This window comes from Dermacentor andersoni, chromosome 1, assembly GCF_023375885.2.
Source record: "Dermacentor andersoni chromosome 1, qqDerAnde1_hic_scaffold, whole genome shotgun sequence".
Taxonomy (NCBI): domain Eukaryota; kingdom Metazoa; phylum Arthropoda; class Arachnida; order Ixodida; family Ixodidae; genus Dermacentor; species Dermacentor andersoni.
In genome coordinates this window covers 74881852-74906117 of record NC_092814.1, presented here as the reverse complement: position 1 = coordinate 74906117, position 24266 = coordinate 74881852, and the positions used below count along the sequence as shown (strand labels likewise).

Below are 24266 nucleotides of genomic sequence, written 5' to 3'. Positions count from 1 at the left end.
CATGCCAGTTAACTAAATCAATACCAAAATGAACAGTGGAAAGCTTTCGAACGTCGACTGCCGAGATCGTAGTTCGATCTGATCAGGAGAACGCGCCGGGTGGATACGGCTCAGGGTGTCCCGGACTGAGAGCTCCACCTCCACCAACAGTTTTTAAATCAGCATGGATTGTCTGGGATCTTTAAGGAACCAAATACTAAACCCATAAAGGTACTTTTACGAACCTTTTGTGAACCTTTTGCGAGACAGGAAGACAGCGGTTTGGATTAGAAAGCAAACAGGGCAGCCGATATTCTAGTTGACATGACGAGAAAGAAATGAAGTTGGGCAGGTCATGTAATACGTGTAACAGATAACTGGTGGTCTATTAGAGTTACAGAATGGCTACGAAAAGAATGGAAGCACAGTTGAGGACGACAGAAGAGTAGGTGGTGTGATGAAATTAGGAAGTTTGCACGCATAAGGATAGGTTCAACTGGTGTAAGAAAGGGGTAATTGGAGATCGCTGGTAGAGGGCCTTCGTCCTGCAGTGGACATGAGTTAGCTGATGATGATGTGAACAAAGACGGCCAAAACAAGCTTTGAAATCCGTGGTATCGTACTAACACGAATTGGTGCTGCTGTGGCGGCTCGAAATTCAAGAAGAGAAAATTGCTCCTTCGTTTTTCCAGTATGCAACATTTTCCCTTCAAACTAAATGCAAACCGAGTCTTGAAATAAATTCTTCATCAGACTAAACAAACTTCATTTTGCTATTTAGGGTACCTTCCAAGAATGAGAACCAGTGCTGGAGCTAGTGCCATAAAAGATGTAGGAGGAAAAGGATGAGGAGCAGAACAGTACAAGTGCAGTATTACTCCTCAATCTATAAACTGGCCCATGATCACAGAGCAAAAAGAAAATATTAATGCTGCTGGGCTGATCACGTGAGTCATAGTAAGCAGACAGAGACGCACTTCTTGTAGTTATTGCTGATTGGCGTCATAGCGAGGGGAGTAGGTATAATTTAGCCGTAGCGATGATGAATAGTCAATATATCGAAAAGCTTCGGGAATATTAACTTTAGCGTTGTCACTTGTTCGTTCTGTAGTTCCCTCGATCCACAGGTATACAGCATGTGTCAAATTGGATTATTGAATGGGCCTTTCTTAGACAGTACGTCTTGGTCAACTGTAGGGTTGAAAATGAGTGGCCCAGTATACCGTGTGTTCGGATTTGCTTACAAACAATAAAGTGTGCACCTGATCTCATATGGTGATGCGACACCAGAGAAGACAATTTGGGTGAGTAATCACTGGAATGGCCAGCAATCAATAAAATAGTCGGGCAGGGAATAAACTTTAGTGATTCGGAGCAAAGAAAATGTAGGGATGTGAAACTCGCATCCTGCCTGGCTATACGCTTTACCATTGAAGCAGTTATACAACGAATAAAAATCTGTTTTCATTTTGCGCACTAAACATAGTTCTTATGTTGTTATACTTACATTTTATGACGTCATATAATATGTTTCTGCGCAATATTTATTTAGGCACCAAACTTTCCAACTTATCGTGCACGCGACAGCAAATCACAAGCTCATTAGTATATACACTGAACAACTACCTGATTTCGGATAGAAGTGTGGCTGCTCTGCATGATATCTCGGAATGCTTGTGCATTGTGAACAAGACGCGGACACTAGAGGAGCGCATGGACACACAGACACGGTGTTAACTTCCAACAAGATCTTATTTTCTGGAACCTCGCCGTACTTACACTATACTGCGGGACCGAATCCTGGCCACGGCGGCCGCATTTCGACGGGGGCGAAATGCGAAAACCCGTGGACTTAGATTCAGGTGCACGTTAAAGAAACCCAGGTGGTCCAAATTTCCGGAGTCCCCCACTACGGCGAGCCTCATAATGTGGTTCTGGCACGTAAAACCTCATAATTTATTTTTTTAGCTTATACTATACTGCCTCGCGCATCACGGAACACGTGCAAAAGCGTAAACACTTGAACAGTAGCATAAATAACCAATGAAAATGTTAACACTCATAGTTTGATATCAGCTCAAACGCAGAAGTTGCAGTTCTTCATTAGATAAGGCAAGGGCAGGCTTACTAATGCAAGCATCACCAACTTTGGCAATCCACTCTGATTCCACCCTCAGACGAGCTAACTTGCACCAATTGCTGTCTAGAATATTGGTATCTTCAAAACAGGGACAACATCTACATTTCAGGCAATAAGACGCCAAGAACCTTCTGGTGTCATTTTCTTCATCTTGTTACCTCGTCTCCGTGTGTTCATGTGCTCTTGTCGTGTCCTCGTCTTGTGCTGCACTAGTACTCCAAGATGGCACACAAACAAGCCCGCATTGCGATGCTAGTTGACTGCATAATATGTTTACTTGTTTCTGGATAAAGTGAATTAAAAAAAAAAAAAACTCGTCCTGCACTCGACCACGTCGCTAACCGTTAGATGACTCCTTCAAGAAGTCCAGTAACACGTCACGCGAAAATAAATCTATTTGGATGTAAAGCAAGAGCTACATCTAGCAAAGTGCCGGTTTCTCAATAACGTGCAGGCCATGGCTCTCAGCGCACTCCTGTTCACGGCTTCGTTTCATTGAGGCCGCGCCTGTATGGAAACAAGCCGACGTCGCGGCTCGGGTGCGGCAGCGACGACGACGACGACGAAGGCGCGCGCGCACCCAGCGAGGCGTCTAGTGCGCGGGCCATTTCCATTTCCGGCCGCGCGACCGTTGGCCGCGCGTGAATGGCGAGAGGGGGGGGGGGGGGGATGTCGGCGGGCGACCGTCTTCCAGGGACCGCTCAAGGAGCGAACCCTTTGCACGTCATGGGGGCCCGGATCTTCGCCAGCAGGCTATCGACGGCAGCCCGGCAGCCCATTTGGAAGCGAGCCACCGCTCTCACCCTTATCTCCCTCGGGTGCTCTTTCCGAGTGGGGAAAGGGGCGCGGTTGATCCATCCGCGGAGTTTTCTGCCTCAGCAGAGCAATAATTCACCGCGCGCGGCGCAGAGGATCGGGAGCCGCTCGATCCGTCTGGTGGCGGATATTTCCGGCGCTTGCATCCAAACAGGGCGGCCCTCTGGCGCGCACGACAGTGAGCAGACGACCTGGATCCGTGCTCGCGCCGCAAACGCCGGAAGTCGACGGCCCGATGCGCCCAGCGCGCGGCGCAAGCGGCACGCGCCTGTCCCGGGCAAAATAGCCTCCGCGCTGGCCGCCGCCAATATTTGCGCGAGGGACGCCGGCTGGGCACCGAACCGCGCGCGCGCGCTTCGGGCAGGCTGTGCCCACAGCGGGGCCTATTTCTTCTCCGCGTTCAGCAGGCGCCCGCAGATTTTCTCTAATTATAGTAGCGATGTTCGATCCTAGGTTTGTAGCGATATAACTTCCAAACCACAGGGGATAACTCAAGCTGCGAAGCGTATACATTGCGAAGCTGGGGGCAGTGGGGGGACACAGAAGAAAGCTTTGAAATACTGACCTCCAAAACGGCTGTCCCGACGCTATTGTCATATCAGAGCGGACGCGTAGTGCGCTCTCTAACAGTGCACTTCAGTCAAGCGCTATTTCGCGACGCATAGACGACCCGTTCTTATTCTTCACTCTGCTAAGCATCGTCTGGTGCCTAAAACATTGGTTTTAAAGAAGGAACTAAACATCAGAATGTGTTTCGGTGGTTAATCAACCACATCATATTTCAATGTGTTAAGTTTAAGGAGCTCTTAAAGCAGCAGTGCATGCGTGTGATTTCATCGTCTGACGGAAGGCACAGCGAAGCCTCACTAAGACATCGCTCATCATACGTGACGTTTTTTTTCAGTTCATGGTCACCCAGAGTGAGAACACCAGCCTGCTGTGCTGCTTTCGTTGAGTTATGTCCACAGCCTGATAATTTCAGTATGGTCTTCTCGTGCCGAACGGCCTAGCAATTTTTGGAGCGCCACAGATTCAGATTTTATGGGTATTTGTGGGTTGGTAACTGCATTTCATACTTTATTTTGCCCATCAAACATTTTTCACTAATTGTCTGCGCCTTCTGTTTTCTACCAAAACCAGTCGAAGTATTCTTTTGCGAAATTGTACCCGAATAAAGTTTTTCATACCATACCATTTTTGGTTCCTTCAGTGACTCAATCATTGTGACATTATTTCTTGTAGGTCAGTGTGTTGCTCAAACCCACCAAATTCAGGCAGACAAAACAACTCCGCTAGAGAAGAAAGATAGCATGAATTAAATTTTTTTCAAGGGGTTTTCAGGGGAAAACACTGTAACATATAAATGAATAAATGTCAAGATAAGCATACCCACAAATATGGGAGGTCGAAAACTTGCGCCAATTTTTGACGGCTGTACGGCTTCTTGATTCAGCAAGGATTTATTTATTTATTTATTTATTTATTTATTTATTTATTTATTTATTTATTTATTGAGTGAGTGAGTGAGTGAGTGAGTGAGTGAGTGAGTGAGTGAGTGAGTGAGTGAGTGAGTGAGTGAGTGAGTGAGTGAGTGAGTGAGTGAGTGAGTGAGTGAGTGAGTGAGTGAGTGAGTTTAACGCCCCGAAGCATAACCCGGGCATTGAGAGTAGCCACAGTAGAAGGCTCCCGATTATTCTTGATCCCCTGGTGCGTTATTTAACGTGCACCCAGTGCTCAGCACACGGACGTTTACACATTCTGCTCCCTTAGAAATGCGGTCGCTACGGACGCGAATCAAACCACCTACTACGTGCTCAGCAGCAGAACGATGCAGCCACTGCGAAATGAAAGCGGGTAACGCATAGAGAAGCATTTTCAAAAATCTATAAATTTGACCCGGTAACTAATTTTCAGCCAATTTCAGTTCATAGTGGAGAGAAAGCAGTGCCTTTTAACTTCATGCGATCACTGAGACGGTTCGAGACAGCTTTACACAGTGAACGCCGGCGATAATAGATGTTCACGAAGCACAAGAAGGCAACGACAATGTGAAAGCCACAGCTGAGAGCCCCAGCTTAGCGGTGAAGTATGTAGTAAAACTGAGCACCCCTTATGCCGTGTTTCACCTCACGAACCAGACTAAATATGAACTGCTTTTGCAGTATCAGGCTGGCAACGGCCACAGGCGTTGTGCCCCTTCCTGTGGCAGTTGCCAGCCTGCTCCTCTCTTTCCCTTTCCTGACAAATGCATATATGCTTTCAAATCAAGTAATAATAATTATCCCTGTATTCTTAGGTTCTGAACGATTTATCGTCTCCGGCACTACAGCGTAGAGTATCTTCGTTGACTTATATGCGAGTTTTCTTAAAATTCGGAGTGTAGATAGAAAGTTGTTCGACTGTACAGCAACACGCCGGCGGTGGCTTTGAGGCTATGGTTTGATCCCGCACGAGGTCGCGGGATCAAATCTTGGCCGCAGCGGCCGCGTTTCCGTGGGGGCGAAATGCACGAGCGCCCGTCTCCCGTGCATTGGGGGCCCCTTACAGACTGATAAAACAACAAAAAATCGCTGAAAAACGGAATTCATTCTCTTGTGTGTCTTTCATTTTCAATCAACGTATTTATTATCGACATATTTATCACCATATACACAGCTTCGCTGGTCATGCACCTTCACAGAGTGGAATGGCTCTGTTTTTGTTGTTGTTGTTGTTGTTGTTGTTGTTGTTTCATGACATCGCCGAAGCGCGAGTGCTCAGAGCAGCATTGCTTCGTGAGGCAGTGATTGCGGTGCACACTACGGTGCACAAGACGATAACAAACCATCATTGTGTTCAAAGAAATTAAGCAAAGCCGGCGGCGGCAAGTGAGAGGAATTATCAGAAAGAACGGCGAAACGCGTGGCTGTTCAAAGCAGGTCGCGAATGTTTTCTGCAAGTGACGCTGTCTTGAACAATGCGAGTTCTAAGGTGCAATAACGCGCTAATTGTAGCTGTCGGTGCTGTTGCGCTTTGGGTGAAACTTACACTCTCTAATATGGCCATACCCAGGAAAGTTAGTCATTTTCCCTGCAACCATCTGTAGAACTTCAGCGCAATTCATCAACGTAACTCAGTGGGCAATATTTTTTTTAATGATATTTCAGAAGGCCACCGGAATTTCAACAAGTTTCAGTTAGCAACATCGAGAGAGTATGCCCTTCTAATAACATGCGTATTTACAGCACTTATTGGTATACCTGCCCTGCTGCGCTATAGCAGTCCTTTAAGCCTGTCCAAAATTCTGCTGTAATGCAGCAAAGACGTTACGACTAAGTACGCGCGTGAAAAGGGCGTACCCTTTGGACGTTGCTAACTGTAGGTTGTTTAAATTCGGGCACCCTTCTGAAATAACATTTTTTTAATACTGTTTAATTAAGTTAGGCCGGTGCACTGCGGCGAAGTTCAAAAGATAGCCGAAGGGGCAATGTCCAAAATTCCTGGACATGGCAGGGGGTAGGAGCCTCGATCGGCTGTTGAGAAAAAGCAGTAAGTTTCGAATCGATAAAAGAAAGTGTCTAGTAAAGGCGTCTTGTAAAATGCGTCTAGTAATACGCGTCTAGTAATACGCGTCTAGTAATACGCGTCTAGTAAAACGTTTATCACAGCGATGAAAGCTTGTTTACATCGCTTTACCAACATCGCACGCAACACGTCAACATAGGCAGTCTAGACGTCATTGCTTTCTGCGTTACCGCATAATTTGTCTCAATGCAACCTTTTAATAATAATAATAATAATAATAATAATAATAATAATAAATTTATTGCTCATAATATTCTGGGCCCCTACTGACAAAAATGTTCTTAACTTATAACTGTTCGCAAGAGTGCATTCGCCTGGCCACGGCGGCCGCATTTCGGTGGGGGCGAAATGGGAAAACACCCGTGTACTTAGATTTAGGTGCACGTTAAAAAACTCAGCTGATCGAAATTTCTAGAGTCCTCCACTACGGCGTGCCTCATAATCAGAAAGTGGTTTTGGCACGTAAAACCCCATAATTTTTACAAGAGTGCATTCGGGATGACGGGCATATTATTAGCGAAGATAGCCCGTCACGGGCAAACAGCCCTTAGGAACAAAACTTAGTGAATTCCGCCCCTGGTGCATCATGTTCATCGCCATATCTAAGCACACAACATTTGCGGGTGGGCAGGCAGGTGAGTGGAGCCTGGACAAGCAACGCGCGATAAATACAGATGTTTGGTGGTTACATTGTTAATGAATTTATGTAGACTTGTTCACTACGTCGAACATATCTCAGTGAGTCTGGGTGAAGTAGGCGGGTGAGCCAGCGTTCTGAAAATCGATCCATTCTTTTGTCACAGAACAGCCTTTTTAGCATAAACTAGAGCAATTTTCTCTGGGGTCAGACCGAAGCACTCACCTATATGTTATGCGTAGGAAAATGACGTTCACTATTTATTCTTATGCTGCTGGGGCCATTCTGAGACAATCTACATTGCTTCGGCCAGCGGCCGAGGCTTTGACGGCAATGTAGCCAGCGTAAAGTAAGCAGTAAGGACTCGCAATGTTTCGCGCCACGCCAGTTGCAGAACACATTTATAATTGTACGCGAACCTGCCCTTCGGTGTCCGTTCAAAGACGAGCCTAGCCGAATATACTTCAGTTCGACACCATTTGAGAACCGTCCATGGGACCGAGACGAAGGAGATCCGCCTGACCAGAGCCCATGCAGGGGTGCGCAATGCAGAGAAGAAGAAAAAAGAGACATGGTCTCAAGTCATAGCGATGTCTCCTCTCACGCGAATATGTGAGTCACTTTAAGTGTGAGTGCGTTTTAAGCTGTCTAGACGACAGAGCGTGCATAGAAAAAGAGATATCGGGGCCATGCACTCGACCGTCATCCTGGCTGAAAGCCACCAGAGCACTCCTGCACTTTAAAAACGACTGGGCACTTTGATTGCACGAATGCGCGCATCGCTTGTTATCCCCCTTTCTTCTTCCTTTTCTTATTCTTTTTCTTCCTGGCTCCCCCTCCGCTAGTGTATGTTCAACAAATCAGATGCAACTTATTTAATTTACCTGTTCTTTTTTTTCTTTATTATTTCTCTCGCTTTGTATGTCCTTCCATGCAATCATCACATTTTCTCAACTGGTGAGTCACTCGTTTTGCGTCGTGCCTCTTTAACATCCTTCATTTTACTAAGTGGCACAATCTTTACGTTGAACTACTTCGTGCTGGTTTCCCGTCTGTCTCGGGCCTAGTAGCTCGCCCCGCAGCCGGCTGCACCGCGAGAAATTGCTGCTCTTACTCGCACTTTTTCGATCTCTTGCTGAGGTCGAATAAACGCACATCTATGAAAAAGCAATTTTGCAGCCACTACACAGGCAAAATGCGGACCGGCTTCCTGCCGGTCAGGAGTGCTATTCAAGACACTGTTGCATTCCACTACTTTGTCGAAATCCTCCACCTTGGCGTTTTGGGCCAATCAGAGAAGCAGCCCTGTGAGCCCATAAGAGAAGACAAGATTGCGGGATTCGATAGCCTCCAAAACAGCACGATATGATGGAGCGTCACTTCCCACAGTGAAGAGGTTACGCTTCAATCCAGCTTTGGCGCCTAGCCTTTTACTTACATTTTATTGATAAATTCATAGCTGATGATGATATGAAGGCACTGACGTCGTCTAGGCCGCCATTTAGTTGTACAGCCAACACGATAAAAAGCTGCGCTCTATCTCGATATGCTTATCTCTAGAAGCACTGTAGAAGCTGCGCTTCTGGAGATAAGCTAGATAAGCTTATAGGACAGCAAAATGGAGCACCGTGACGCCATATGAATACTTCCTTCGGTACGGCTGCGGCGACGCCGTGGTCGCAGCTGGCAATGATCTATATTAAACCCGTCACTGCAATTTTGTCTACCTTTTAGTTCTGTTTATTGTGTTCATGAAGCTAACACCCCAGGCGTGCGCAGGGCTTTTCATCAGGGAAGCCAAGCTATACTGCAGCGTCTCCCCCCTCCCCCTCCCGCTCCCCCGCCCCCTCCCCCTCCCCCTCCCCCTCCCGCTCCCCCGCCCCCGACCCCATCCACCTTTTTTGCTCGTGTCCTTGGTAATTTCGAGGGCATTCTACGAGAAATGGAGAGCCAAAATAAAATATATTATTTATAATCTGTTCAATAATTGCTTATTGCAATGCGCTACATTGTAAAGCGCTAGTCTTGTGAAATGCGTATTTTGTCCACATATTCTTTTAAACGACCTGCAACCGTGCACTACGCACTGTAATACAAACTGTTGCGAATAAACTATATTAATGGATTTCTTTTCGCACAATAACAACCACAAGGCGAAAAAAGCACAGGTCATGCGAGTTAAACGCACGAATGCCTCTCGAAAGCATTCTTCTAGTTGCACGCAGTTAACCGCCAACATTTCCCTTATATCTTTTCTTCCTCGGCAATTTCATCCTTACCTGACAGATAATGCAGGTGTCGTCAAGTTTTTAAGAAAGTTGCTGAATGTAATAACCTGTTCGTGCTACTTTAATCTGCGTTGGAGCTCACTAATAAAAACATTGCGTGGCACACCATGCTTTTTTTTCTACTGAGTAATAAAACGATTTATGAAACTATAAAAGTGTTGGCGTGTCTCTTACCATGAGCACAGACAGGACACGGAAAAAAAACAGAATGCATTGAAAATTCCCGTAACCAGAAAATATTTCACACTGCGCGTAATAAACGACGTACAGCCGATATGCCCAATATTTTGAGTTATCGCCACGATCCTTCTCAGCAATATTAATTCCGCGAAAGACGGGGTGTGTACGATGCCTCGATGTAAAAGCCGCAAATTCCCACAGCGGTGTCCGAGTGGCTGAACCGTCATCATTTCTCCTCGCTGAGGGAAAATGACATTGAAAATCACACTGCGACAGGGTGGCCTAGCTGCGCTGGACTCTCCTGTTCTGTTGCCTGTCAAGGATTTCGTTCTGTGTCCCCCCAACAGAGATATATGCGTCGCTATAGCGAAGTTCCTTGGCGAATCTTGCCGATTTCATTGCTAATCTTATTGGTCATTTGTTTCTTTGCTCCTCTATTCTTTTTAGATACGTGTATCACTGTTCATTCAGGCTGACTGTGCGAGCAAAAGATATCTCTACTATTCTTGCCACTCACTTATGTACAATTAATGTCGTTATATATTTTTAATTCATACTTGTAATACTCATTTATAAAGTCCACGCCACTCTCGGCCAATCCCCTTGAGCGGGATGGTGCCACTGCCTGCAACCCCACAAAACGCCAACACCATTCCACATAAAGGAAAATTAGAAGAACTTGATCACCATTTATTTCTGGCCATGGAGAGTACATTCGTACTAAAAAAAATCAAATCTTTTTTTTCAATTATATTGTAATTAGGGCTTATTTTTCTGAGCTATCGACAACTGAAAGTTCGGTCTAACGCGTGATAAATGCTGCTATATCTCTTGTTTTGAAATTCCTCGCGCTTAAATCAGAATTTCGGGTTTTCAATGTCGGCGTATCGAGTATGAGCATTTCAGCTTTGTGGGGATTAAGATGATCATCGTCGTCATCATGGCGTTCTGCTGCTGAGCAGGTCAGGCGTTCAATTCCATCCTTCGGTGGCCACGGCATGCCTGCGTGTCGTAATGATTTGGGGAGCGGGCTTCTGTGCGGGTGGTATTGTGATCGAATCCCGCCGGCGAACATCACGCCGACCAGCTGTCCCACAGGGTCACATATCGGCCCCTCATTTTTAGGCTGCACTATCAACGGGATCGGCACGCGAAATAGACTAGAAACATACCTCAATACAGAAAAGTGGTGGTAACTGGTACAATCGTTGGGCCGGTATATAATGTAAGGATTCCTTTCGCTCGATTCCATCCCTTTCTTATCATCCAACGATCCTGACTGGCTGATGCCGGTGATAGCGAAGAGAGAGCTAGCACTGCTCGAACCACTGACATATAGCGCGAAAAGGAACGGGATGCAATTGTTACATTATGTCCGCTCTGTGCATGTTAAAGAACTCTACGTATTCAAAATTAATCCGCCGACATCCCCTGGGGTTCTTTAACGATCACCCAGTGCAAGGTTCACAGGCGTTTCTTGCATTTCGCCTCCATCGCAATGCTGCCGCCGCGGCCAGAATTTGATCCCGCGCCCTTGGGCTTAGCAGCGCAACGTCAAAACCATTACATCACCGCGGCAGGTGTCAACCAGCTAGGTTTATTAAATTCAGCCAAACGTATTGAGCCACTTCCGACTCCTTAAGAGAAAGCTTTAGCTCGGGTGCTCCTATCTAAATACATGTAAAAGGAGAATTCGTTTTTCTCGGCAACCACTGCACCAAATTTGGCGAGCCTTGTTGAATTTAAAAGAAAAACTTAAGATCTAGTGACTGTTGGTTTCCAATTTTCGATTTAGATAGTAAATCTTTTACTAAAAGTTGGCAGAAGTGGCATTTTTCATAAAACAAGACGATCATGTTTACAACTCCGTTACTCAGCAATGAAAAACGATATCCCGATTCTGTGAACTGCTTTGATAGTACATCTAAAGCGGACAAAATTGACATGTTGCACATGAATCTGAAAAAAATCAGTATTATGGAAATACAGCTTTTGCAGAACCCTTGTACACAACGTAACAAATTCACGTAAGATATAAATTAATATATCGAATTTGTCCGCTTTGAATGATCTCACGGATGCCGTTTACAGAACCGTGATATCTGTTTGTTATGCCGAGCTATTAATTTATAAACTACGTGTGTCTATTATTTTTTAAACTCGGATTTTGAAAATCCTTGCCATAAAATTCAGGCTCTAAATCGAAATTACGCTTCCAACAGTCACTAGAAATAAACTTTCTCTCTCAAATGCAAGAAATTTCATTAAAATCAGTCCAGGGGTTATCTCAGAAAAGTGTTTTTGCGTTTTACATGTATTTGAATAGGCCGCGTCGGAGTTGGGCCCGACCTAAAGCTCCCTCTTAAGGCGGAAACTCAGTAAGCTGCAGCAGCTTTTCATGGATCGGCCTTGCAACCCTGGCTTTGGTTTTTGCGGGAGGTGTCTTTGCGAAGACCCTACGTGTAAGCGAGTGGCAAAGCACCTACCGACCTGTTCAGAGTCCCCGCGGTGGCCTGAATGTGCCTCGACCATAAATACCACACTTAGCTACCGAACTTAAGCTACATCCGCTGAACTAGCTGCACTGCGGGCAGCTTGTTTTTGTATTCTAGATCAAAGAACTCAATTATGGGTCATCTTTACCGACTCACGAGTGGTCCTGTAGTTGCTGTAGTCACAACGAACACAAGAGCATCTTGTCGAAGGCACCAGATGCCTGTGTGAACTGTGCCAGAGCATTGCGTTGCAGTGGTTGCGTACTCACTGTGGCATACAAGGCAACGTTCATGCTGATCGTATTGCTACAGGCGCACATGGCAATTTGAAGGAGACAATTAAAATATTATGTTCGGCGAAAGTTGCGGAGCCTTTGGTATCAACTGTATAGCATGGCGTTCACAGCGTTCTGTGTGGTGTGACGCGAACCTTCAGAATAGATCTCTTCATAAAATTGATCCATGCCGCGATGGCCTCAGTAGGCAATACCAAGCATGCCTTTATCGCATCAGGCTTAACGTGCATTACAACCAGCTACTCTTTATATAAACATTTGTTATAGACTCGCAGATGTGTTAATTTCGCAATGCTCATGGTGACTTACAGCATGTTTATTTGATTGCGCTACTAATGAGACAGACAATATCTAATGGCTGCGTTGCATCTGTACTACGACTAAAGCCGGAGACTCCTGGACATTATTGATCCGTGTCAAAGCACTGCTGGCGGATATCGCGCAACGAAAGCACTTACGGAATCTTGGAAAACTACCGGCCTTAATTACACTTCATGAACAGCATGCGTGCGTGTCAGGTGTTTTTGGATCAATGTGCAAATCATATTTTTCACTGAAGACCTGGTGTAGCATGCCGGGCCATCAGCCAGGTAAAAATATCGAGCTTTTTTATTAAGGACAGCATCTCTCTCTACCTCTCTATGTATATATCTCTCTTTCTGTTCACTTTATCGTGTTTCCTTGGTTGAACAAATTCTTCGTGACCTGTTGATAAACGACGTGACGACTGATGCCTCGCGGTAACCAGGATGATTTTAACCATTATGAATATACAGCGCTCTTTGTGCGTAGGTGTCCGATGCATAGAAAAATGTAGTCCACAATTTATTCTTGTTGCTACAATGTCGCCCAATAAATGAAGAAGGCTGTCTTTCCCATACTCGCCTGTAAACTTTATGGCAGGCTCAATTTAATTCAGGTGTGACAGGATACTGTTTGGCTGAGGCTGCTTGACAACGTACAAGTAATCATCCAAAAAAGGGGCCAACAACATCGGTTGCACTGGGAAAGTGCTAAGGGCCCGTTACTCAATACGTTGTGTAACCAAAAGTGTTACGTTTGTCGTGTCCTTCGTTTTCTGCGTTGCCGTAACAAGAGATGCCACAATCAGCGAAATTTAAGCAACCATAGATGTCTTGCGTGTTGTTATTTTTTTTTCATCAGGGCCCGTATTCACAAAACGTTCTTACCCTAAAAGCGTTCGTGTCAGCCAATAGTGATGCAGGACATATTATTAGCGGAGGGGATCAGGCATTGAAAAACAGCACTTACGTACGAAAAGATTTCTGAATTCGGTCCCGGGTCCTTTGAATGAGAAGCAGAGGCTGGAAAAGCAAGTTCTAAAAAAAGGGCAAATCTCACCAATAGTTAGGACGCAGCGACCACCTACGCCTGCATTGTTCTTCAATGTCCCTCGAGTTACACGCAAAACAGGAATAACGGTAACACTGATGAAATTAAAGACCGCGTTGATTAAACGTAATATGTCTTCATCAGTGATTTTTAATTGTGATGACAATTCTACATTATGTCCTCAGCGATGAATACGTGTTGAGGATTTGCCCGTTAAAAATTAAATTACGGGGTTTTACATGCCAAGACCATGATCTGATTATGAGGCACGCCGTACAGGGGGACTCCGGAAATTTGGACCACTGACGGTTCCTTAACGTGCACCCAAATCTAAGCACACGGGTGTTATCGCATTTCGGCCCCATAGAAAAGCCGCCGCCGTGATTCGATCCCGCGACCTCATGCTTAGCAGCCCAACACCATAGCGACTAAGCAACCACGGCGGGTAAGACTTGCCCGTTAACGAAGCCCATATCTTGTGGCGATAATTCGGCAGTTGACAAACCGGTGAAGTTATGAAATCTACGATCGGACGCAGTGTGTCACCTGCTTTGTGGATGTTCAGTAGACCACAGAAGCTAAGAGAGGCGCTCTTCTGGCAGATCAAGCGGACGCACAGGTTTGTGTATGAGGGACATTTCTTAAATATTCCTGCTAAAGTATTGTTCATGTTGGCTTGGGTCTGCGGGGTTGGATCGCACTTTAGGTGTACTCTCTGCTTTTTAGCAAATTTTCTATCTTCTTGCACTCCAAACGGATCATTAAAATCCAAGAGTTGCCCTTGTCCACCCGAAGTATGTCACAATGGCATCATCTCTCCGCAACCCGCGTAAGACCTTCATTTCTTGGGAGAGAAGTTGTGCGCTGGAAGAGACACGTTGAAGAGGATCCCTATTGCTTTCGGACGCACTTCTTCCCGAATGTCATTCATTACATGTTTGATAGTGCAAAGGATTTTTGTGGACAAGATGAAGTTGTGTCCTTTTACTAATGCCAATTTACCAAGTTAGGTGAGCTGGTGGGTAGAGAGGTTAGTAATGAATCCACTTCTATGTTCGGGCGGAGTCGTTTGGCGGCGCAGTTAGAGAGATTTTTATCTTGAGAAGGCTTGCGCATGTTATGCACTTATGAAATAGCGGCTCGCATTGATTCTATGACAGCTTGCTTGAGCGTTACTTGCTTTCTAAACAAGTAAACAATAAAGTTCAACATGCGGCCACTGGAAGCTTTTGCTAATGAGCACGTTAAAAACGTGGCTCGTTAGGGTAAGCCTTGCCTTTTCTCGGAGTGAGCAATCTGTTTTTGTTTTTGTTTTTCTGAAATGGAAAATGGATATTTTAGGAACATACGAGGGGGGGGAGGGAGGGGGGGAGACTTGCTGACAGACAATAAATAGTGCTGCTACGTTAATTCTGTGGCGTGGTTAGCTAGAGAGAGCGTAAGCACCTGCCCAGTTCCGTATTATTGATAAGAAACGTATTAAAGAACCGTGCTGTATCCGACAATAACAAATAATTCCTAGATCATGAGGGCTGACAGAGAACGCGTTTGCCCTTATGTCCCTTATTGCTCAAAATACAGCTTTTCAGGATTTTAAATTCAATCCATAATTATTAATAACCGAGAGATGACTAATCTATGTACAAGTATTCCCAACACCCTCTTGATTTGGCGGTAGCGTGACCTGCTACTGTCTCCAACCAAGGTCTCTCGTTTTACTGTAGCTCAGACATCGTCCACGCTCTGTCGATGGCTACTCACTTGGCTTCGCTTTAAATATTCTGGTATCCCCCCCCCCCCCCCCGCACACAAAGAAAGTACAGGTACCATCGACGTTTGGAGTGCTGTCAATTCATGATACGCTAAGTTCTCATGAACTCAGCGACAGCGGAAGTGCGCACACTAAACTGCTTATTAAATAATAGTCCATCCACTTTCTGCGTCATCAACTGGGCGCCTACCTTGCTTGTCGCACGATCACCAACATCATCGTCATCGTTTTCACTGTCAATGAATCCAGTCAATGAATATGTCAGTGTCGTTTTTTCCAAATCACTCCCAAATCTTCGCTACCGCGCTCATCTCGCGAAACATTTACGGCAGCTTGCATATGCGGAGCACTTCACCTCCGCCTTGATCGTCAGTCTATTTTTGTTCTATCCCAGGCAGGGTATTCGGTTCGGGTTCAGGTTAAGCTCCGGAGCAAAATATAATGGTTTGTTTGAACCGGTGCATACGGGTTCATAATGCTTCGTAACTAAGGATAATGAAACGCTTTAAGAAACCACCTTTTTCAGCCTCACCCACGAATTTGTTTGGGTGAAAGTGTGCCTCGGGTGTCTTTAATATTGTGCACAAAATGTATTGCACTGTGACCGCAGGCGCGCATGCAGACGTACTGGGATTTGTTTTCGAAGGCCAAAGTGCGCAATGCTCTACAAACACAGTTAATTTCAATGTGCGCCCATAAACTGCCTTACACGCGCGTGTGGCTCGCCTGTTGAGGTTGAGAGACGAGCGAGGGTACTAATACATTAAGATTTGTTAACGATACAGGCCTCTGTGACAGGCGTCGCTGTTACAACGATGTTCTGTTCTGCACAGCCTGCAACGGAATTCTAAAGACGAAACCATGCAGTTTCCGTAATTTCAAAGGACTAAAACTTAACACCAACTTTTTTTTTATTTGTTTGAACTAACGCGCCAATCCCGTTATGGGCTTTTGCACAATTTCCAGTTTGGTGCATAGTAGGTGAAGACCAATCATTTTATGCCGAGGTTGCACTGCTACCAGCCTTGGTTGCACAAATATTACTAACATAATGAGTGTCCGAATTGAATTTAGGGGACGTTATTTGAGTCTGTCCTGTAGCGTGGAGGTCATTTGCCGACTACGGGACGCTTTGAGCCTCTTCTAACGTGCCCAAGCAGAGCGTCTGCAGCAGTGTTGTCAATTCTTTTCAAGTGCGTTGCTAATGTGAGAAATTAAAGTTCCTAAACTTTCGCTATGTATAGCTGCAAAGTCATTAAAGTTGTCGCTGAAACTCTCTAGCTAATGTCTAGTATTTCAGGCGTTCTATGACACTAAAGTAACGTGGCGTGAATTATTTGCCGACACGTTTCACATCTGTCTAATGTCCATGCAGGTGAGGAATAAACAGTGAATTTACCAACAATGTGTAGAGGACTTTTGATTTACTGATATAGGGCGCTATAACGTAAAGCTACTCCAAGCTTTTCTGTTGGAATTCTGCAATCAGCACTCTACGAATGGTCAAAACACTTTCGAGCCACCCCACTTCGCCTGTCTGTCACACGCCGTCATGAAAACCACGTTAGCTCCCCATCTAATATGACGTGTACACACTCATTATGCATGATTAGACCAAACAAAAGAAAAAAAAATTATTATTTATGATTTGACGCCTTTTTACCATTAGTCCTGCGCTATTAGTCAAAAGTTCTCGTGCTGCGCCCACTCCGCCTGTCTGTAGGGCGACATTACAAACCTGCGAAAACTCACCGCGTCAAAGTGATGTGTACGCGTTAAAGATGCATTAATATGCCGAACAAAGGCGAATTTTTTTCTGAATAGCCGGAGGCTGTCCCGTTCCGAAAGGAACAGAAGACGGCTGCCCGCCAATTGTTCAGGCACCAGCTACTCCCACATGACGGAGAGCATGGATTTATTTGCATATAATAAAACTTTTTGCCTGGCAGTATGATGTTATCAAGACCTTTTGGTACGTTTACGAGATCCCTCTGCCAATTCTTCTTTGCTGAGGATCCGTTCTGGTGGAATTTTTAACGTTAGGTTGCACGTCACCGCAATTTTCGACGAGCCACGGCAAGATAAGTGAAGGGAAGCGGGCCAGTCGCAAACGCCGCCACCACCCTCTTCATATGGTTATCTATTTTCACTGCGCTGGCTCGGCCCCATCGAAACCCTCTCCACTTGAGGGTGCTCCTCGCCTCCTGTCAGCCAATTAGATAAGAAAAACCGCTCAATGTAGGCAATGTTATTCGTTTTAAGACCTAACAAAGGTGATTTCCTAAAAGAAAAAAATCACCGCCCAAACACTCCGTACAGGTGGTGAACCAGCGAAGCTGAAACGTGCGGCCCCGGTGTTTATCACTGGGTTTATTCCGATGGTTCATTAAATGACGACTTGGTAGGCTGTCGGATCCTCGGTGAGCAGTTGCTGCTTGCGCTCGGCGGCATGAGCCTGTTCTTGTGCCCGGGCTGCAGCATCATCACGGCTTAGAGGAGCTCGTTTCCGGTTCTGCTCGCGGCGTTGCTGATTGAAAGCTGCCTGTTCCTAATGAGTAAGTATGACGCGTGGCCTACCCATTTCGGAGCTGTAGAGAAACTGCTGCCCGCGCGCTCGGCTACGAGGGAGAGCAACGACGTCACTACTGGCGCAGCTAATTCAACACCAGGCCTTTTCACTCCGATCCATGAAGTCATGTTACCTAGCCCGACTGCCACATAATCTAATGGGTATGCTCCCGAGCAGGCAACAGTGATTTTCACGTCATTGCTTTCATCACGCCAGTCTTGTCAATGAAATTTCGGGTCCGGTGGCGTGGCGCCATGTATCAGAGTAAACAGGCCTTGTGCTGTCTAGATGGAGTTGGATAATCGTGCGCATCTCTCTCTCTCTCTCTCTCTCTCTCCTTCTTTTGTTTATTTCGCCGGAGAAGTTTTCGGGGCACAAGCGACCGACAGACGGATGGACGAATGGACGAATCGACTAGCTATAGACTAGTCAGACAAGACCGGGAGAGTGGGAAAGCGGGCCCCGCCTTCCCACCCTCCCGGTCTTGTCTCCTTGTCTTGGGAACCACGCTCACACACCGTCAGGCGACAGCGCTCATTCTCTTTGAAGTCTCTCGCTTTACAAACAGCCGCCACAGACAACAACCGCACGTGACGTCACTGTACTAACCCTTTAAAACTAACATGCCGAGGATGACGAGGCCGCCTTTAAATTCACGAAGATAGGTCCTCCTATCGAAACGTTGGCCAGCCTTTAAAATAAATTATGAGGTTTTAGGCGCCAAAACCACTTTTTGATTATGAGGCACGCCGTAGTGGAGGACTCCGGAAATTTCGACCACCTGAGGTTCTTTAACGTGCACCTAAATCTAAGTACACGGGTGTTTACGCATTTCGCCCCCATCGAACTGCTGCCGCCGTGGCAGGGATTCGATCCCGCGACCTCGTGCTCAGCAGCCTAACACCATAGCCACTGAGCAAGCACGGTGGGTTGGCCAGCCTTTCTGAAGCACCTTATCCCTGTTTATAAACTTTATACTACAGTGTGCTATTTCATCTGTCAGCCCCTTTCTTGATTTTGGATGTTTGAACTAAACAAAGATAAACAAAGCAGGTGGTATGGTTGAACACAGAAATTACAGAAATATTCGGTAAAATATGGCATTTCCTTTCTTTCTTTCCTTCTTTCTTTCTTTCTTGTGCCTAGTTGTGTTGCCGGTGCAACATGTCATTAATTGTTCTGCCGTGTTTTCTGATGCTACTTGTTCACCTTTATTTCCTCGTGCTCACCCGTCAATGGCTATGGCTGTGCGCTGTTGAGCTCGAGGTGGCGGGTTCGATGCCGGTCGTGGCGGCCACATTTCGATGGGGCCGAAAGGGAAAAGAACTTGCGCACTTAGATGTAGGTGCGCGTTAGAGAATCCCAGGCGATCAAAATTAATCTGTAGTTGGGCACTACACGCGCCTCATAATCAGACCGGGGTTTTGGCACGTAAAAATAGAGAATTAATTTTTTCAATATGCCCGTGCTTAAATATATTGTCTTAAGAGCGCCCGCGCTTACGTTCTTGCCATCTTTACTCTGTATATCTTACGAAATTTTTGTCGACCATACGAAAATCATTTGTTGGAGAAAAAAAAAGACGGCGACACAAGTTTCCATTATTTCAAATCATTCAATTAGTCAATCGCTGTATAAATTATTCAATATGCCCATCAATAATGGAAAACCCAGGGAGGGTTAGATCAGGGTGCTAAAGAGTCTACACTGGAAACTGCAGAACGTACTTTGGGACAGGCTCCGTATCGTCCGTGTTCTGGGATGAATCTCACTTCGAAAAACAAGCGGTTGTAAACAGCGCTGGGTGCGATGTCGGAAAAGGTGGCAACATGTTGCTCCACGCCGCGAACCACTCGAAAGGGGGTGCTTGTGCTTCTGTCAGTGTTAGTGAACTGGATGCTGCATGTGGAACTACCAGGCACACGTGCTTGTAGCACCTGCAGAAGTCGATGGAGTTTTGTTGTGGGAGTGAACTGAGAAAGTGAGATAATTTCTTTTAAGCACTCCTACGGCAAGCGGAGTAGCCCTCACGGTTAAAAGAATCGCTTTTATATTTATTTCACCTTCGGCACTTTCTTCACTTTTTCACCTCATTCCTTGATATCCGGACTCGTATATACAAAGAGCTATTACGTTAGAATTGTTCATAAGAGATAATTCCAGGCAATCCTGATGCTGGGCATATGATTAACGAAGAAGGCCGGCCTGTGACAAAGAACACTTACGGACAGAAAGCTTTGTGGATTCGGCCCCTGATCAGCAACCCGATAGCTCAAAATTTTCCATATGTGTAATGTGAGTCCATGCTTGTTATTTAACAAAACGCGCGAAATCCTGGTTCTAATATGTTACATTCACGAAAGCTTGCCGTTTATGTGCCTGTGGAACGTTTCTTTCCTTTTTTTTTTTTTAGATAATACAGACGCTGAATGAACCCAGGATGTATAGACATGTTATAAAAAAGTCCAGAAAGCGGCTATTTTGTGCGTATAATTATGTGATTAATGATTATTGTTACGCTGTTATACCTAAAGAAAAGCTAGTAGGTCTGCATGGAAACACGGGGGCTCCTTATCGGTCAAATTGTTTCCAGCTAAGAGCGCCAGGAAAAACTGTCATGACATCAATTTCCCGATTAGGTATTAGTTAAACATAATTTGTCACTTTACAAAATAGGCTGTGTCACGAGGCGACGTGGATGGATAAAGAATGACGTAAAGTGAGGACTGTTGACCGCCACATATTAGACATATCTGAAACGGCGTTGAATCGCAATGTCATATGTAACATTATCATGGATGAGAAATACCCTGAATAACGCAGGAAATGCAATAGACAAAAGCAATAACATGAGCCCTGGTACATCGTCCTCTGGTGAAGAAAAGCATAATAATTTATGGCAAGCGAACGTGAGTGCATGTCCCTGCCCGCACAAAAAAAAAAAAAAAAGAGAGAGAAAAGAACAAAAGAAAATGTGCTTCCGATACCATCTAAACATGCTGATACGTGACTTTTGCTGAAACAACCAAGTTGTATTGCTTCGTAATTATGGAAACAATCTTAGTAGATTTACATCAAGATATACAGACGCCTTCCTTGAGCGTGAGGTATAATGAAACGTTATTTCTGCAGCGAATAAATTCACAAGTGGCCGCACCGGATCGCTGTCTTATACGCGTACAAAGAACATAGACGTTTTTATTTATAGGGATGGAAATATTGGGAAAGCAATAGCTGCCCCGTAGTTCGTAGCAAAATTGTAAAAAAAAAAAAAAAACTGCTAGACTGATTTTGTTTACGCGCGGCGTAAATGTCGGCCTGTTTACAATCATTCCTTTCCGTTTTTTTTCCACATTGCAGGTTTGAATATCTTATATACCACTTTTTGGCAAGGTGCACTTTCTTGGAGAAGCAAATGACTTAACGCACATGACCATCATGAAGAGGCATATGATGAGCACCGCTCTTCCTGCACGTCAGAAATGGAAACCGAGCATGGCTCTTTAACCAATTATTTGTCACTCGACATCATGTTCAATGCTGCACGACTCGCCAAGACATGTCGAAAAATGGGACAATCTTACGGTGGAGAAATACACAGACTGGCTGCACTGAGACATAATTCATCTTACGAAGCATTCGAACAGGTTTCGTTAATGTGGGCACACTCAGGCACGCATGCGCCACCCGACTCCCACTCCATGGTGAGCAATCATGCATTTACGTCACACAGTGCAGTGTTCAGAAACGGGTACTGTAATACTTTAGGTTTGGTGCGCTGCGATGCAACCGTGGCATTAGAAAACTTTATATGCATGTAATTATAGTCGTTCTTATCTAATGTTAGCGGTAAGGCTAGGACCGTTAACGCGCAGGCAACAAAAGAGCATCCGAATGCGCTGCAGGGTATGCAAGACGTATGCAGAGCGACATCCCAAGTGCGCGCCCATTTCCGAATTTCTCCCGCTGTTTTTTTTCTTTGTTTTTTAATATTATATCGAATTTCTCGCGCGAGCTCCAACGAATTCAGTCACGCGGCGGAATTGACTTGACCATGATGCACTTGCGGGCGCACTTCGTTTAAGCCAGCTAAAACGTCACAAATCTATAATGTTGTGCTACTCGTTTGGTAGCAGTCAACTAGAAAGATGCAGCTGAAGCAGAACACAAGAAAAAAAAAAAGACGGGAGAGGTACTGTTCCCGAAGTCGCTGTGTACAACCCTCTCGTCTTCTTTCTCGTCTTGAGTCTCAGTTCAGGGCAACATTACCTGTCAACACTGGCAATGGAATCACGCGAGTACGTGCCCACGCGCGTGCTCGTGAGCGATCACACCCGCATGCTTCTCTGCACAGTCCCTTATTTGGCGCCGCAGTTATCTTTCGGTTGTCGGCCCACTGCACACGTGTAAGCAACTTTCCCTCGTGGCGTGCATCCGAGCGCAACAGGGCGCTCGAGCACGGCCCCGTCAAGCTCGAGCACGGCCCCGTCAAACTCGGGCCTCGAGCAACAAATGCGTCACTGACCTGCCACGAGCACTGGCGAGGAGGCGGCCACCGGCGGCTCTTCCCTGGCGCGCGCCGGCGTGCCCGGCAGCATCGAAAGGACGGCTCCAAATGCCGGCGGCCGATTGACGACGCGGTCCTGGCCGCGTTCGCTGCTCGGGCGAGAAGGGCTTCCGAATAGGCGGCTGCATGGCTCGAAGTCGCGGTAAGCTCTGCCGTCGCCGATTTTTTTCCTCATGAGGTCTTCTGCTGGAAAGACCACCCGTAACAGCTTTCTTCTTGCTTCTGATATTTATATATCTTTATATTTATATATAAATATATATATACGTGTGCCTGTGTATGTGTTCCTGCGAGGGATCCATATAAATAAATAAGTTTGTTATTACAACAAACAAAAGTCCCCAAAAGCGCGCTTCCTCCGGCTGCTTCTCGAAAACTCTTTCTCTTCCCCCGTGCTTCGCGCGGCGCGGGCGAGAGGAGGGCGCGCCAGACGGACACAAGCGCCCCTTTTGGTTATGCGCCCTGGCGCTTGTTTTCCTTTTGCGGATTAGGTTTTAGCATGCCGGGGAAAGAGAGAGAGAAGAAAAAGAAAGAAAGAAAACTGGCTTTCTCCGTGGTCCAATCCCCCAGGTAGGGCTTCCGCTAATCCGGATGAGGAGCAAGCAGGAATAACATTGGCCCGTCGCGGAGCGCGCGGCGGCTGCCGGAAGCGGCGGAGAGAAAGGACGGGGGGCCCCGCACGGCGTCGGCCAACGCATGCGCGCGTTGTCGGCGGGCGCGCGCCGCCGGCCACCGGCGACCAATTGCGCGCCGCCGAAGCCGCCGACGATGACCGGGCGGCTCCGAGCACACCCACCGCTCGACCTCGGTTCCGACCGCTTGCCGCCGAGTCGCGACCGTCGCAGTACAGCAAGCGCTCATCACTAGCCCTGTAGAATGTACTAACCTGCAGCTGGCTGTTCTGGGGAAGTCTTCGAAGCGCTGTCTCGGCACGCGCAAGCGCTGTAACTTTCGAATGTACCAGAGGAAAGTAATGTGTAACCTACCGCGTTTGCTACCATGCAGGGAGCAGTTATCTGGGCCACCAAACATTTTCCGGCACGCCTTTATTCGTTTCAGGGCTGCAGTGCAATGCGCTATGCTCGAGCGAGAATTCGGTTTACACCATTACCGTCTCGTGCAAGCACCCACTGAAACTTCTATTGCAGCCTTAAGTGATTATCCACGTGAGCAAGCTAATAGTCGATTCTCTTTTCACGTAGATACTAAGCCGTTCATCATCAATGTGATCATAGTCAATCCACTTGAAAATATGGTGAAATCTCTAGTGATGGTGTAGTAGAGTGAATGCAAGCGAGAGCTGGCGAAACCCGCTGAATTTGGTTACCGAAGCGTGATGCAACGAGCAGGTGAGTAAAGTTGCCGTGCAGCATCTAAACTTACCGTACCGAAATAATTTGATTGTGTCGCGTGGGCTTAGGGTGTCGCCTTACACAAACAGAGCCGCATGCAGCTCTTGAGGATGTGAGGAAACTGTGCAGTATCGTCTGCGCCACTACTGCCCTTCCTTCGCTGGCCAATGAGATTCCGTTAGCACTGTTGCAGCCCCTTGGACGACAGAATGTTCTCCGAAGAAAGTATCGTGAATTGTGAACTCACCTATACGCGCAG

At 46.2% G+C, this 24266-nt stretch overlaps 1 long non-coding RNA gene across 1 annotated transcript in view; it reads right to left on the bottom strand.

Moving 5' to 3' along the window:
- LOC126544540 (uncharacterized) overlaps nucleotides 1-22817 on the bottom strand; it is a 124054-nt gene extending 101237 nt beyond the window's left edge. The window contains exon 1 of the long non-coding RNA XR_008608604.2: nucleotides 22614-22817. This is a non-coding gene — a long non-coding RNA (uncharacterized lncRNA). The remainder of the gene's footprint in view (nucleotides 1-22613) is intronic.
- Between the last annotated feature and the right edge of the window lie 1449 nt (nucleotides 22818-24266).